Here is a 15,036-nt window from a genome sequence, read left to right on the forward strand (position 1 = left end):
AGTAAAACCATCACTATTTGCAGATGTCATGACACTATCTATATATAAAAACCCCTAAAGTCTCCACTAAAAAACTACTAGAACTAGTAAATGAATTCAGCAAAGTTGCAGGATACAAGATTAACAAACAGAAATCTGTTGCTTTCTATACACTAATAATGGACCATCAGAAAGAGAAAGTAAAAAAATATTCCTGTTTAAAATTTCATCAAAAAGAACATCTTGGAATAAACTTAACCAAGGAAGTGAAAGACCTATACTCTGAAAACTATGAAACACTGATGAAGGAAACTGAAGATGATATAAAGCAATGGAAAGATATCCCGTACTCTTGGATTGGAGGAATTAATATTGTTAAAATGTCCATAACTACCCAAAGCAATGTACAGATTTAATTCAATCCCTATCAAAATACCCATGACATTTTTCACAGAACCAGATCAAATAATCCTAAAATTCATATGGAAACATAAAAGACTCCAAATTGCCAAAGCAATCTTGAGAAAGGAGAACAAAGCTGGAGTTATCATCCTCTCAGGCTTCAACTATACTTAAGCTACAGTAATCAAAACAGCATGATAATGACACAAAAACAGACATAGATCAATGGAACAGAATTGAGACTCCAGAAATAAACTCACAAACCTATGGTCAATTAATCTATGACAAAAGAGGCAAGACTATACAATGGAGAAAAGACAGTCTCTTCAATAAGTGGTGCTGGGAAAAACGGACAGTTACATGTAAAAGAATGAGATTAGAACAATTCTTTATACCATATACAAAAAGAAACTCAAGTTGGATTAAAGACCTAAATGTAAGACCTGAAGCCATAAAACTCCCAGAAGAACATAGGCAGGATACACTGACATAAATCGTAACGATATTTTTTTGGATCTGTTTCCTAAGGCAAAAGAAATAAAAGCAAAAATAAACAAATGGGACCTTATTAAATTTAAAAGCTTTTGTACAACAAAGGAAACCACTGATGAAATGAAAAGATAACCTACAGAATGGGAGAAAATACTTGCAAATCATATGACTGACAAGGGGTTAATATCTAAAATATATAAACAGCTCATAGAACTCAGTATCAAAAAAGCCACCCAATCAAAAAATGGGATGAAGACCAGAATAGACATTTGTCTAAAGAAGACATTCAGATGGTTAACAGGCACATGAAAAGATGATTAATATGGCTAATTATTAGAGAAATGCAAATCTAAACAAAGAGATATCACCTCACAACTGTCAGAATGGCTACCATCAAAAATCTACAAATAACAACTATTGGCAAGCATGTGGAGAAAATGGAACCCTTGTACACTGTTGGTGGCAATATAAATTGCTGCAGCCACTATGGAAAACAGTATGCAGGTTCCCTAAAAAACTAAAAATAGAACTACCGTATGATCCAGCAATTCTACTCCTGGGTATATATCTGGAAAAAACTCCACTAATTCGAAAAGATACATGCACCTCAATGTTCATAGCAGCTCTATTTACAACAGCCAAGATATGGAAGCAACCCAAATGTCCATCAACAGACAAATGAATAAAGAAGACGTGGTCATCTATACAATGGAATATATTACTCAGCCATAAAAAGGAATAAAATTCTGCCATTTGCAGCAACGTGGATGGACCTAGAGAATAGTATGCTTAGTGAAATAAGTCAGACAGAGAAAGACAAATACTGTATGATATCATATGTGCAATCTAACAATTAAAACAAATGAGTGTATATAGCAAAACAGAAACAGACTCACAGATATAGAAAATAAACTAGTGGTTACCAGTGGGGAGAGGGAAGGGGGAGGGAAGATAGGGGTATGAGATTAAGAGATACAAACCACTATGCATAAAATAGATAAGGAACAAGGATATAGTATATGGCACAGGGAATCACAGTCATTATCTTGTAGTAACTTTCAATGGAGTATAAATGTAAAATACTGAATCACTGTGCTATACATCTGAAGCTAATATAATATTATAAATCAACAATACTTCAATTTTTTTAAAAATGACACTTTTTCTAATAATCACAATGTAATTTCTTTCTGAACATTTAATTACATTGGAACTCCTATTTCATACATTTCAGTTAGCTCCTAAATGGTAACAGAATTAACACATATACAAATGAAATACAATTATGCCATTTAATTGCCTCCATTATACTATATTGTAGTGATTATCAAATCTAGTATATTCTATTTTTCTTCATATCCATAAATTTTATCTTCCAGTATGGTGTCTGGCAAATAAAAGTGTCCTAAATATATAGAAGAATAAGTAAGTGCAAAGAAAGGACTGTTATTTACAAATATAGTATGTTAGAGTTGGAAAGGACCTTAGAGGTTTCTAATCTATAAGAATTCCCTAAGCCACCCTTAGCCTATCCCTAATCACCACCATAACTTCCACTGTCATACTCCAAATGGTTATTCAATCTCACTGGGAACACTCCATTGATGTTAAATCCTCCACCTAAGAAATCAGTCCATTCCAGTTTCAGATGTACCCTGGGCCTCTGAATATAGACATTTGAGGGCAAAAGTACAATTTCCTTACATTTCCATCAGGTATTTTTTACCAGAGGTACAGGGTATTTACTTCACTGTTACTGATCCTCTTCATATTATAAAGCTTCAAAGTTTTCCTAATTAGATCAGCACATCTCTAAGTAAATATTTTATTCCCAATTTTGTGAGGTACATTCTCATCCAAAAGTCTACTATTTTGTTTGGCTGCATCAGATCTTAGTTGCGGCACGTGGGGTCTTTTCCTTGCGGCGCGCGGGCTCTTTGTTGTGGCATGCAGACTTCTCTTTAGTGGTGGTGGGCGGGTTTTCTCTCTCTAGTTGTGGCGTGTGGCCTGCAGGCACCAAGGAGCATGGGCTCTGTAGTTTGCAGCATGCGGGCTCTCTGGTTGAAGCGTGTGAACTCAGTAGTTGCAGTGCATGGCTTGGCTGCCCCGTGACACGTGGGATCTTAGTTCCCCGACCAGGGATTGAACCGGTGTCCCCTGCATTTCAAGGTGGATTCTTTACCACTGGACCACAGGGAAGTCCCCAAAAGTCTACTATTCTTATTGACTGCTTGATTGATTGAAGTATAGTTGATTTACAGTGTTTCAGGTGTGCAGCAAAGTGATTCAGTTATACACACACACACATATACACATATATATTCTTTTTCAGATTCTTTTCCATTATAGGTTATTATAAGGTATTGAATATAGTTTCCTGTGCTATATGATAGGTCCTTGTTGTTTATCTATTTTATATATAGTAGTGTGTATATGTTAATCCTAAATCCCTAATTTATCCCTCCCCTTTCTTTCCCCTTTGGTTTGTTTTCTATGTCTGTGAGTCTATTTTTGTTTTGTAAATAAATCCCTTTGTATAATTTTTTTAGATTTCACATATAAGTGATATCATATGATACTTGCCTTCCTCTGTCTGTTAAGTCTACTACTCTTGTATCATATCCACTTTTAGAGAATCTGATTCTGTGGACTAAATAAAGCTCAAAGTCATGCAGCTAGTAATTGGCAGAATCAAGATTAACCTGTAGAGACAGGACCAAAACATCTGTGTTTTTAAAAAGCTTTCCAGGTTATGCTGAAGCACAGTCAGGGTGGAGAACCACCACTCTACTAATTTGATCCATAGTTTAGAAAATCTCACTCCGTAAATACACAGTCAACTATTCATTTAACCATGCATTTTGTTTTTTTCCCCAAAGTCTAAACATTCTTTTGGAAAAATAGATAAAAATATAAACCAAAGCCTGGAATCCTTTAGGCCTAAGTTCTGGGAAATAAAGAACATAACTCCACTTTTCAGCACTGTAAATTCTCTAGTTCCTACTTCTGTTTATCATTTATACCAAACTCAAGGAAAATATTTAACATGAATGGTGTATAACTGAGTTGGCTTCAGAATTAACTTATCTTGCAATAGCAATCCTTCTGGATGCTGTCTACAGCAGAGGGCCTAATTACAATTTTCTTCATTAACTTCAAAAACATTTATTGAGTGTCTATTGCATGCAAAAAATAATTTGAAGCAGGTTTTACCCACAAGAAAAGTATGTTTTGGAAACTTCACGTGCTTCATGCAAGAATGGAAAAACACAAGGACCCTACAATAGGATTTTATAATGCTTTACCTCCCTTCCTTTCGGAAGCTCAAAGAGAAGAAAATAAACATAAAATCTTTATATTGAAGTGCTGAAATAAGAGTGTACACCCTGTATAAGTTTTATTACATGAAAAATCTGTGACAATTGTCTAAATATATGGGAAATGAATGCAAAAAAAGATAAGATAAAAATGTACTGATGATCTATATACCACATACCAAGTATAAGTTAGAAAGACTTGACTAGAATAAAGCATAGAATTAATGTTAAAAATATATAGTGGCTATGTTCATTTTGAAAGGTCATCAATTTTTCTTAACTTTATTTAAAGCGAATTTCTTACTCATGGAAATAAAAAGTAACCTTGGTTTGAATCAAGTAAAGGAAAGGAAAAACTGACTCAGTTCATTTACAAAGTACAACTACCAGTTCAATTATAAATGCAAACGCTATACCATCTTTACAGTCTTCAGGGTGTTTCATTTGTTGATATGTATAATATGGACTCAAGCCTTTGATAATAAAACAATAATGCTATTATTTGAACTTTGACCTCAAGTAAACAAATAAAATGATAGCTATTGTTATATAATTTTAAGAAATAGAGCTATAGAGGAGATGGGAAAAAGTATCAAGAAACAGTGTTGAAGAAAAGATACTGCCAAATCATTATAAGCAAAAGGTGTCTTTTCACAACTGTAAAAACTTCTTTCTTAGGAGAAAAAACTCTTTGTTTTTAAAATCAATTTTTCTTCCCTAACTTTATTTTCAGTTAAAAAAAAATATAGATATATATAAAAGACAGTGTTATTGTTGAATTGTGTTCCCCCAAAAGACACTGTTCAAATCTTAACCCTCAACACCTATGAATGTGACCTTATTTGGAAACAGGACCTTAGCAGTTGTAATCAAGTTAAGATGAAGTCATGATGAATCCAACATGACTGTGTCCTTATAATAAGAGAACAGACACAGACACACAGGGAGAAAACCATGTGATGAGGGAGGCAGAGATTGGAGTGATGAGTCTATAAACCAACACATGCCAAGGAATGTCGCCAATACGTTAAAAAAACGGCATAGAGCAGATTCTCCCCAATGCCTTCAAAATAACATGGCCCTATGGACAATTTGATTTCAGAATTCTAGTCTCAAGAACTTTGGAGAATAAATTTTTGTTAATTTAAACCATCCAGTTTGTGGTAATCTGTTACAGAAACCTAGGAAACTTTAACAGAGAACCAAACTGCCTGTTTACTTTTATTTTTCTAGTGAAATGTCAAATCAGTTTCTCAGACTAAATAAATATCTGATCAATGTGTACATAAAAGATATTTAATCCAAATAAGAAAATTCTTCAAATCATTCTGCCTTGCACATGGAATATTTCTCCAAATAATAGTGGTTGATACGAAGTTAAATTTTATAATAGGCAGTGAGTCCATGAACACCCAAGTAAAATTTCTTGCAAAATTTGGAATATACATAGTTTTCATGAGACTAAAAGGTTAACAACCATTTTTTAAGAATTATGTTTTTTAATGGTTATTTCTGGATAAACTATTTTTACATGTTTAAAAATCAACTTTCAACTGCTGATTGGGAAACTTCAATGGGCATAAAATTTACTAGCAGTACAACAAACATGATAAAAGAAATTTGGCATGAGTATAATGGACAAATTCATTATTGCTTTTGCAAGAGTTCAGCTTGCTACTATGAGGAAACCTGTTTTTACTCATTTTGCAAAAAGTAGAATAATTGCATCACCTATTTATTGAATTATGTACTACACAAGTGCTAGGTAGCTAAGCTTTTTACTTATATTATGCATCCCATTTAATCCTTACAATTATATTATTATTATCAAATTTAAAGATGTACAAACTGGGGGTCAGAGAGAATCAATTTGTTCAAGGTCACACAGCTGGTGGGTGTGGCACAGTTGTGGTTAATCAGTCAGTCTTAATCTGTTCTATGAATTTGTGTTCTTGAATAGTAAGCTTGTAAGTCATACCCGCTATGCTCTAATTGCTTTTCTAACTACTGAAAATTTTTTAACTCATAATTTTCAAATAAATGTTAAAATATGGGAAATAAATGAAATAGCACTTTTGATTAGAATTATAAATATCTGTGGCTTATTAATGACATGGTCATAAATAGAATGCAATTCAAAGAGAACAAAGGGCTGGTTCTTAATACAATGTGGAAGAAATATAAATTACAGTTATCTGACACAAGATACGTTGCTGTGGTTAAAGAATAACTGAAGATCAAAATAAGATATGACATGTGGATGAGTTAAAAAAGGAAATATTAGAGAAAGAAGAAATTTGACTACAGGTTGCTTACAGAGAAGCACTGTTTATAGGAACTAGTTCCATTAATTTAGCAATGGTCAATTTTAACTATTTTCTTAAATAGGTGAATTATGTATATCGAACTAAGAGAAGATTTAAATCATGATTAGAGTGTAATTCTGAGAAAAGAAGTTTTAGAAACAGTCACTTAATAAAAGGGTTAAGAAAGATCTCCCTACTCCTGAGAGCTGTTATACTAGATTGGTTTACTGAAGGAAGCAATGAAATCTATTTTTCTGAAGATCCTTAAAAAGAGAAGGCATACATTATCAGCAGTTCAGAAAGGTTTAGGTGTCTCTCTGCCAGAAAGCCGCCAGTGGATAATCACTTATGGTTCTATAAAGCCTAGTGACTGCATAATAATGCTATTCTTATAACTACGAGGAAAGGGCAACACAGCTGCTTTTTCTTTTCTTTTGTGATCAGGATTTGCTGTCCAAAAAGTTGCAGAATAATTTGAATGTAATTAGATGAAATTTTCCCCAACAGAAAAGCAAGAACTAATTTTGACTCTAGTTACTGAAAGAAAACTCAGAAGCTACACTGGGTTTTTTAAACATTTATGGTCTCCTTTACCTAGAAAGCATCCCTTATGTACAGCTTAAAAAGCAGACTCATTTGCTGGATGACTTTAGGCCTATGAGTTGAATTAACACTAAATTAAAAATTCTGAACATACCTACAGTTTCTTTGTTTGTATAAAATGCTTGGAGAAATTCAACTTTAGTGCATTCTACTCAAATTTTTGAGTTTACTTTTACTTCATTTTATATTCATCTACTTAAGTCTTTATTTTTCATGAAAGTAGAGAAAGCAGATTCCATACATTTATTATTTTTTTCTTTATAATCCAGTCAATTTCTTTCCAAGCAAACCCCCTTTAAAGGGTAATGTAATTAATTTCAATTTTGAAGATGGCACTGTGGTCCATAATCCTTGGCCAGCTATTTTTCCAGGAGCAATAAGAGCTGCTGTGAAAGTAACGAAATGTTCAATGGGATCTTGTGGTGTATGATTCTCATAAAATATAAAGCTATTAGGGATGTAAAGGGATCACACCCCAAGATTTTGGAGCACTTCAGAATAGTTGTTTAAAATAAGTGAAGGAAAAAAAAGTAGAAATTAAACAAAAAAAATTCATACATGGTACAGATAATTTTAAAATAAGTAGAAAATAATTCTAACTTCCCAAACTATTTAGTATTTATAGTTATATGATATGTGTGTCCAAGATAGATGCAAAGAGCCCTATTTTCAAACATGGGTACTTAATTTTTATTATTTAGATTTTTTGTATTTAGGGATATAATGTAGTCCTATACTATATAGTACTCCAGGTAAGGGCAAAAGCAGCTTACTATAATTTTTGACATGCAGCAGTACTCAGGAAAAAAAGAAAAAGAAAAAGAAATAGCTATGCTTATATAAATTGCTATACTAAAGACTACTTTTTATTTTTTCATTAAAACGTAAGACAATTCTACTTGTTTATACATACTTAATAATAGAAAACTCAGCACAAATATTTCATTGCTTGCCTCCAAAAAATTGTTGACATCCTCTGTGGCCATCTGTCAAGGTGATCATTCCTTTGTGTTTGATGGAATTAGAGGAGTATCACAGTTCTACAGATTGATGAAGAAAAATATTCTGTGCTCTTGGCTTCTGGTATATATTTCCTTGGTCCTGTTAAAAAGGAAATAAGGGTGAATTCTGAACAGACAGTTATTCTATATTTCTTTAGATTCATATTTAAAGACATTTTGAGATTCTTAACGAGGTCTCGTTAAGAATCATAGAATTTTAGTCTTACACACAGGACTTGCTAAATTTATGACTCCAGGTAAGAAAGAGCTATATAAATCAGATGATTCAATCCCCATATCTTACAGGATAGGAAACTGAAATCCAGACAGGTTAAACAACTCAACCATTGTTACAATCAACTGGTAGCAGAGCCAGTGTGACAAACCAGTTCTTATCATTTCAAATTCAGGGCTCTTTCCTCTAGTTATCTCCCAGCAGGTAGAAGAGAAGACTCTCTGGAAGAGGAAGGGAGACTGGGAATAGCATTATCATGAACAAGCTAGTTTCTCAGCCCTAATGCTTAGAGAAAAATCTAGAAAGAAAGAACAAACATGATAGTTAAGTAATATTTAGATTATTAATTCAAAGCACAGCACTTGCTCAATGAACACCTACGATACTATTTTATTAAAGTACGATTAAGAGGTATTTTATTAAAAATGACCAATCACTTAAATTTCTGAATTTCAAACAATTATGATCATTTATTTTTTCTAATCTTTGGTACTGCAACAATCTATTATCCATATAGCAAAAAAAGGATATTTTTATTATCCACAGAGCAATATTTTTAATAAGAAAATTGGATTTTAGACACTCTTGATCAAAACACTTCAAAGATATCCCAGAACATCTATGATAAAATCCAAAGGCCTTATCTTGCCTTAGATGATTGGGCCCTGGCTACCTCTGAGAGCCTATCCTATCATTTTTCCCCTTGCTGTGTAATCTACAGCTTAGTGGTCTTCTTGTTCTTCCTTAAATATACTAAGCACACTTTTGGGTAAGGTCTTTGACCTTGGTTCCTCCTCAGACTGGAACATTTCTCCATCTAGGCGCATGTCTGTTCCCAATGACTGAAACATTCTTTTCCCTGAGAGCTCCACTGCATGTTTCAAGAATCTGCTCAAATGTCACCTCCCAGAGAGGTTTTCTCTTACTACTAGCTACACGACTTTCCCACCCTCCAGCATTCATCCCTCTCCCTACTGACCCTCATTTTTCTATACCCATACGTACTTCATTTCCAGTCACAGTATTTATAATTTCTAGATATTAAACAACCCAATATAATCCCCAGGGGGCCAGATGTGTTTTGGGATTAAGTATTATTTGAATTTTTAAAGGTAACATGGTAAATGGACTACAATTATGCAGCCTCTCCCCCTAGTCTGAGAGGTCTGGGACAGCACTCTGAAATAAAATGTTAATATCTCTACAGCAAAACATATATCCATTCTCAGTGGTATCTGTAAAAAGACAATAAATAGCTCATATCAATTTTACCACTAAACAAGTTACGATTAGGTCAGGTTTTACCATTATATGAATTGCAAAAACTTTCAGTTTTAGAGCTTTTGGATTTTGGAATTGCAGATAAAGGATTGTGGAATATACTATGCATTAGTTTGTTTATTGCCTGTCTCCTCTATGTAATGTATGCTCACAAGACCAGCTTTTTTTTTCTTTTTCTGCTGTATGCCCAAGTACCTAACAGATAAGTACTCAATAAATATTAGTTAAGTAGGTAAGTGAAGGTTTCTGTAAGGATTAGTTTTTTTTTTTTAACATTATAAGTAAACCCTATCCTATAATAATATTCTTCTCAGTTGAAGGAAGTTGAAAAAATTATTTTAAAAGCTTCTTAAAATTATTTCTTCTTATATGGGTTGCTGAAAGAAAAAAATATGATAAACAGCACTTAGATAATATTACTCTACCATAAAAAGGAACAAAATTGGGTCATTTGTAGAGACGTGGATGGACCTAGAGACTGTCATACAGAGTGAAGTAAGTCAGAAAGAGAAAAACAAGTATCGTATATTAACGCATATATGTGGAACCTAGAAAAATGGTACAGATGAACCGGTTTGCAGGGCAGAAATAGAAACACAGAAGTAGAGAACAAACGTATGGACACCAAGGGGGTAAAGTGGCGGGGGGTGGGATGAATTGGGAGATTGGGGTTGACGTGTATACACTAATATGTATAAAATAGATAATAAGAACCTGCTGTATAAAAAAATAAAATTCAAAAAAAACCCCAAACAAAACTACAGGAAACAGCATCTGGGCTGTGTAATATAGTGGGAAGAGTTTTCAACTGGAATTCTAGAGATCTAGGTGATTCCTTGCATTCCCATTTTCTATTTAATTACTTATCTATTTATCATTTATCTATCCACCTTCCATCCATCTATCTCTTTATCTTTGATTTAGATACCTTACCATTCTTGGCCCAACATATTATCTCTAAAATGAGAAGGCAGAACTCAATCTTTAGTAGTTCTATGACTTTACTGAATTAAGTAATTGAGGCAGTAACCACTCTGACTATCCCAGAAGCTGGCTGGCCAGTCTGAAAGACATATAATCTTGTTCATCTAATCTACAATTTAAAAATTAGAGGTAAGTTTTTAATTAAATTTAAGCATGCATGTTTTGAAGTGACACATTTGTAAAATATCTACCTCATATCACAGGTAAACAATACTGAACTTCTGTGTGAGTTTCTGCATAAGAGTATGCCTAATAATAACAAATATTTATTGGGCATTTACTATGTGCCAAGTGCTATTCTAAGCTCCGTATGTATAGTATTAAACTTACAACAATTCTATTAGCTAGATACTAATATTAAATCTCTGTGGTATATTAGATTATTCCTCCCTTTCCCCACCACACATTCATGGGAGGTGCATGTGTACCTCTCTGCTCTTTGAGTTTGGGCTTGGCCACGTGACTTGCTTTGACCAAAGAGGATAACAGCAGGCAACACACAAGCAGAGCCTTGAAATACCTAGCTTTAGTAAGTGGGCTTCCTCCTTGCACTCTTGCTTTTTATTCTGAGAAAAAAATGTTTCAGGTAGCTATAGGTCCAAGGAAGATGAGATATGTGGCACAGACTTAGGCCCATCCTCCACTTGGAACCACGTCCAGTTGAGCTCAACCTGGATCAGACCTCCTCCTGCTTACCCCCAGACTTCTGAGCAAGAACTAAATGCATTTGTGACATGCCAGTGAGATTTTTGTGGTGGTCTGTACTGCAGCAAAAGCTCACTGATAAACTTCCTTTTTATAGACAGCAAAAATGAGGGTCAGAGATTGAGTAATTTGTCCAAACTTTCACAGCTAATAAAGCGGTGGAGGTGGATATGAAGCCATGCAAGTCTAGCTCAAGGGCCTCCACTCTAAGTCCCTATGCTATATTGCCACTACATTATACTGGCATACTGTATTATAAGATATTAAGCCATTTATTAATACGGCAGTGGGTGATCTGGCACATATTGAAATTCGTAATTGTAAATGTAGTCTAATTGTCAGTGGACAAAGATGTCCTGTAGCTTTGAGTGTAAAGTTCCATCTTGAGACATTAATAAATATAAAATAAACGTACTATTTTCTGGAGTCAAACTAATAAGACTACACATCTCTTGAAGTAGCTTCCCAGCTCACCCTGACACTGAACAGTGGCCCTCAGTGCTCATAGCTCTACCGCATAATTCTACCCTCTGACTTTGGCTGACCAATTCAGGACTGCATCTGTTATCTAAGCTGAATCATCCAGGTTTCTCTTTTAGTAGCTTGAAATTTCGACATGTGAGTGGGAGTCCCCAGGAATGGCTCTACTCTAGAGAAAGGTGAAATCCCCAGAGCTATCCTTGTTCATTTTCTTCCCACCTGTGAATTTCATGATACTCTAGTATCTTCCCAAGCAAATGCCCTTTTAAAATAGGCTTGCCAAACTCTGTTTCTTCTTACTGCAACCAAAAGAAAATCCATTGTTTTCTTTTAAAAAATCCATTGTTCTTTTTGTTATAATTTAAAAGTGCAGAGGAAGGATTTCTTAAAAAGACCTAATGAAGCTTGCATTTGCTTTTTGATCCTGTCAAAGTAATTTTGCAGTTTAGAGTTATGGATTGTGTGTCTCCTGATACTAGTTAAAAATTCTTCCATATTTTAAAAACCAGGGTTCATGGACCCTAAAGGATCTGTGGATAGAACTATATTTTAGTAAAGTTGCAAAAAGTAGATTTCCTTTGTAATCCTATGTATTTAAGTACATTTTGTTTGTAAGGAGCTTTCTATATGCCTTTTGATAATGAAAGACAAGTAAACATATGGGATTATTTTTGTCATTGATTCACTCAGAAACTATTTATGAGACTCAAATATATTCCAGACATTGTTTTAGGTACTGAAGATACAACAGGGATGAGACAAAGTCTCTGCACTCATAAAGGAATAAGAAAGAATATGAGGAATATAATTTAAAAATTTCATAGTACTGTTAGTAATGAACTTGGTACATCTATACAGTAAGGAGATGAGGGTAGCTTGAAAGTGTGAGAGTATGTGGTGGTAAAATGCCTGTGGAAAGTTTATGAGCAATCCTTAATCTATACCTAATCTTCAAGAGGAATATATCAGCATATATAGGGAACCCTGCAAGAAATCCTATGTAAGAGTAAATAATAAAGCATTCAATACTACCACCACCACAATGGCAATGATTTTTATGCTTTTTACTTTACCAGTGATTTCATATCTGCTACTACAATATAACCTCAATACTTCTTCCAGATGAGCAGGAGAGAAAATGAAGCCTCAGAAGTTTGAGAAATTTGACCACTTTGAGTAGTGGTAAAACCAACTACACCCTGGTTTCTAAGTTTCCCAGCTTTTCTTTTCATTATACCACACTACATCATCTTAACAAAAGACGATTAGTTTCACAGCAGGCAGCGTTGAAATTTCCTTTTATTTACTTCTGTGAGCTACTTGTGAAGTGGGAGAAAGAAGCAACATTATTGGGGTCACACAGAAGCTGCTGGTAACAAATTGAACATCTTTTGTCTTCAGGCATAAGCTCAAATCACTTTGGGATGTCATGATAGAATTGGTAGTGGAGGAGTTTAAGAATGTATTACAGCAGACTTTTCCCAACCAGAAGATTTAACCATCTAGAGTAGGGGTTGGCCAACTTCAGCCAGAGAAAAAACCCAGTTTGCCACCTGTTTTTTTGTATGCCCCCCGCGTCCCCCCAAGCCAAGAATGGTATTTACATTTTAAGTGGTTCAGAAAGCACCACAAGAAAAAAAAATCATGACACCTGAAAATTATATGAAATTCAAATTTAAGTGTCCATAAATAAAGCTGAAACACAGCCATGCTCATTCGTTCATGTATCACCTGTGACTTCTTTCATGCCTCAACAGTAGTTGAGGACCTGCTGGTCAGTCAAGCCTAAAATATTTACTATCTATCTGGCCTTTAACAGAAAAAGTTAGCTGATCGCTGATCTAGAAGGTCACAGAGTTTTCCAAGGAGTTCATGTTAAAGGTGGTAAAAACACCTGTTTAAAATTTTAATTTAAGAAATTAATAACTGCATAGTTATTTAATGGAATGATTTGAGAGCACCCGAGGCATATGAGTCAATGACTATCCTAGGGGCCTGAGAAGCATGCTTGCATCTCAGCCACTCAGGCAGCTGATCACTCGGATGACCTCCTTGACACCATGGTGTTTGTGATTATTACAGAGGTTTAAATTGTTTAACTACCAGTCCTACATTTTCAAATTTACTGTCACACAGATTGCTGGTTAAAGATAGCAAACACAAAGAAACTTTTGGTGACATATAATTAATGAGGAGAATAAAAATTCTATGAAGCCTGTAAATCTGCCTTAAGATGACTGTCATCAAATCTGTAAGTTGCATTTATCTAATCAAAAGGAACCCCTAAAAGACTCAAATATTCTAAAAGTCAGTATTAAAAAGAATATGGTGATGATCATTTTCAAAATTTTCTTGAGTAAAATTTTCTCTTATTTAGAAATTAAAATCAGCTGATTTTGCAAGCAGATTTACAGGCTTCATAGGAGTTTTATGCAATAAACAGTTTTCTAAATATTTATGTTTTTGAAACTTGTTGTATTTAGAAATGTTACTTCTCTGAATGTTCACTATAGAGGTCCATTTCCCCTTGATTTGTAATGTTCCTTCATAAAGCTTTGGGTTGTGATCTAATTTTTAACAATATAGGTTCCCAACATTTTTATAACTGAAAAACAATGACATTCTTCTTGAAAGTTTTAACACTTACCTATTAAAAAATGTTGAGAAACACTGTACCGAAGAATAGGGAAAATAAGTGATAATACTTATTGACTCTACATATTCATTCATTATTCTTCCAGCAAACAAATGAGCAGAAACTCTTTGCCAGCCTTGTAGAAAAAAGCCAAGAGATAAATGACAGTTTTTGTTTTCAAGGAGCTTACAGGCTGGTAGCTAGAAAAGTGACAAGTATACTGATTGTTAAAATTCAGTTTGTTAACTTCTTTAATAGATGTAAAGTAAGGTGCTCACAGATGTAAAGAAGCTGCTACTTTATAATCTAGACAAAAATGAACTCAGTTCCTGGTGGTGAAAACAGAAGAGAGACTCTTTTCAAAAAGGATGCACTTTAGTTACAGATATAAGGAAGGCAGGGTCTAGTGAATGTTTATCTAGAAAAAAGGATAAATTAAATATTCTCAACAGATGACCAAATTCTCCTTTTCTCTTAATTTCCAGAGAGTTTACACAATACCTTCATTCAAAACTTTTGGGAGTCAGATGTGTTTTGTAATTAACAACTTTTTAGTTTTGAAAGGTAAGTTTAAATCCATTATAACTGTTAAAAAACATACCAAAACTAAAAAAAA

General features: G+C 34.0%; 1 protein-coding gene across 1 annotated transcript in view; it reads right to left on the reverse strand.

Annotated features, from left to right (window-relative positions):
* MBD5 (methyl-CpG binding domain protein 5) overlaps window positions 1–15,036 on the reverse strand; it is a 405,640-nt gene that overhangs the window by 224,625 nt on the left and 165,979 nt on the right. Inside the window, exon 7 of the mRNA XM_060152942.1 lies at window positions 8,013–8,200. The gene's annotated coding sequence lies outside the window, so the exon portion shown is untranslated. The remainder of the gene's footprint in view (window positions 1–8,012; window positions 8,201–15,036) is intronic.

Source organism: Lagenorhynchus albirostris, chromosome 6 (genome assembly GCF_949774975.1).
Source record: "Lagenorhynchus albirostris chromosome 6, mLagAlb1.1, whole genome shotgun sequence".
Taxonomy (NCBI): Eukaryota; Metazoa; Chordata; class Mammalia; order Artiodactyla; family Delphinidae; genus Lagenorhynchus; species Lagenorhynchus albirostris.